The sequence below is a fragment of the Gobio gobio genome (assembly GCF_949357685.1).
Source record: "Gobio gobio genome assembly, chromosome: 18".
Lineage (NCBI taxonomy): Eukaryota > Metazoa > Chordata > Actinopteri > Cypriniformes > Gobionidae > Gobio > Gobio gobio.
Genome location: NC_137111.1, coordinates 47,895,395 through 47,897,894, shown reverse-complemented (window position 1 = coordinate 47,897,894; position 2,500 = coordinate 47,895,395). Strand labels below are relative to the sequence as shown.

The window sequence follows — 2,500 nt, the reverse complement described above, 5'->3', positions numbered from 1 at the left end:
ATGCATGCATCCAGTAAAGTTTCATATGCATGCATCCAGTAAAGTTTCATATGCATGCATTCAGTAAAGTTTGCTATGCATGCATCCAGTAAAGTTTGCTATGCATGCATCCAGTAAAGTTTGCTATGCATGCATTCAGTAAAGTTTGCTATGCATGCATCCAGTAAAGTTTGCTATGCATGCATCCAGTAAAGTTTGCTATGCATGCATTCAGTAAAGTTTCATATGCATGCATTCAGTAAAGTTGCCAATGCATGCATTCAGTAAAGTTTCATATGCATGCATTCAGTAAAGTTTCATGTGCATGCATCCAGTAAAGTTTCATATGCATGCATCCAGTAAAGTTTCATATGCATGCATTCAGTAAAGTTTCATGTGCATGCATTCAGTAAAGTTTGCTATGCATGCATCCAGTAAAGTTTGCTATGCATGCATCCAGTAAAGTTTGCTATGCATGCATCCAGTAAAGTTTGCTATGCATGCATTCAGTAAAGTTTCATATGCATGCATTCAGTAAAGTTGCCAATGCATGCATTCAGTAAAGTTTCATGTGCATGCATTCAGTAAAGTTGCCAATGCATGCATTCAGTAAAGTTTCATATGCATGCATTCAGTAAAGTTGCCAATGCATGCATTCAGTAAAGTTTCATGTGCATGCATTCAGTAAAGTTTGCTATGCATGCATTCAGTAAAGTTTGCTATGCATGCATCCAGTAAAGTTTGCTATGCATGCATCCAGTAAAGTTTCATATGCATGCATTCAGTAAAGTTTGCTATGCATGCATTCAGTAAAGTTTGCTATGCATGCATTCAGTAAAGTTTCATATGCATGCATTCAGTAAAGTTTGCTATGCATGCATTCAGTAAAGTTTGCTATGCATGCATCCAGTAAAGTTTCATATGCATGCATTCAGTAAAGTTTCATATGCATGCATTCAGTAAAGTTTCATGTGCATGCATTCAGTAAAGTTTCATATGCATGCATTCAGTAAAGTTTCATATGCATGCATTCAGTAAAGTTACCTATGCATGCATTCAGTAAAGTTTCATGTGCATGCATGCATGCATCCAGTAAAGTTTCATATGCATGCATTCAGTAAAGTTTCATGTGCATGCATTCAGTAAAGTTTCATATGCATGCATTCAGTAAAGTTTCATATGCATGCATTCAGTAAAGTTTCATGTGCATGCATTCAGTAAAGTTTCATATGCATGCATTCAGTAAAGTTTCATATGCATGCATTCAGTAAAGTTTCATATGCATGCATTCAGTAAAGTTTCATATGCATGCATTCAGTAAAGTTACCTATGCATGCATTCAGTAAAGTTTGCTATGCATGCATCCAGTAAAGTTTGCTATGCATGCATCCAGTAAAGTTTGCTATGCATGCATTCAGTAAAGTTTCATATGCATGCATTCAGTAAAGTTGCCTATGCATGCATTCAGTAAAGTTGCCTATGCATGCATTCAGTAAAGTTTCATGTGCATGCATTCAGTAAAGTTTCATATGCGTGCATTCAGTAAAGTTTCATACGCGTGCATTCAGTAAAGTTTCATATGCGTGCATTCAGTAAAGTTTCATATGCGTGCATTCAGTAAAGTTTCATATGCGTGCATTCAGTAAAGTTTCATATGCGTGCATTCAGTAAAGTTTCATATGCATGCATTCAGTAAAGTTTCATACGCGTGCATTCAGTAAAGTTTCATATGCGTGCATTCAGTAAAGTTTCATATGCGTGCATTCAGTAAAGTTTCATACGCATGCATTCAGTAAAGTTTCATATGCGTGCATTCAGTAAAGTTTCATATGCGTGCATTCAGTAAAGTTTCATAAGCGTGCATTCAGTAAAGTTTCATACGCATGCATTCAGTAAAGTTTCATATGCGTGCATTCAGTAAAGTTTCATATGCGTGCATTCAGTAAAGTTTCATAAGCGTGCATTCAGTAAAGTTTCATACGCATGCATTCAGTAGAGTTTCATATGCATGCATTCAGTAAAGTTTCATATGCGTGCATTCAGTAAAGTTTCATATGCGTGCATTCAGTAGAGTTTCATACGCATGCATTCAGTAAAGTTTCATACGCATGCATTCAGTAAAGTTTCATATGCATGCATTCAGTAAAGTTTCATACGCATGCATTCAGTAAAGTTTCATACGCATGCATTCAGTAAAGTTTCATATGCATGCATTCAGTAAAGTTTCATATGCATGCATTCAAGTTGTATTTACGTACAATCATTAAAGTAGCATATGCATATGTTCAGTAAAGTTGTATGTGCATGCATTCAAGTTGTATATGCTTGCATTCATGTAAATGCAATTTGATTTCATGCATATGCAACATTACTGAATGCAGTTGCAGGCAAATACAACTTGAATAGATGCATATGCATCTTTACTTTGTTTTTGCACAGTTCAGCCGGTAATATAATCTTCATTGCAGTAAGATTTTTTTTTTATTGTTATGCATGTATGTGCATTCATGCATACTTAACT

The 2,500-nt window shown here is 35.6% G+C and overlaps 1 protein-coding gene across 1 annotated transcript in view; it reads left to right on the top strand.

Moving 5' to 3' along the window:
• Nucleotides 1-2,500, top strand: part of ccnj (cyclin J) — an 11,349-nt gene that overhangs the window by 1,340 nt on the left and 7,509 nt on the right. The window lies entirely within an intron of this gene.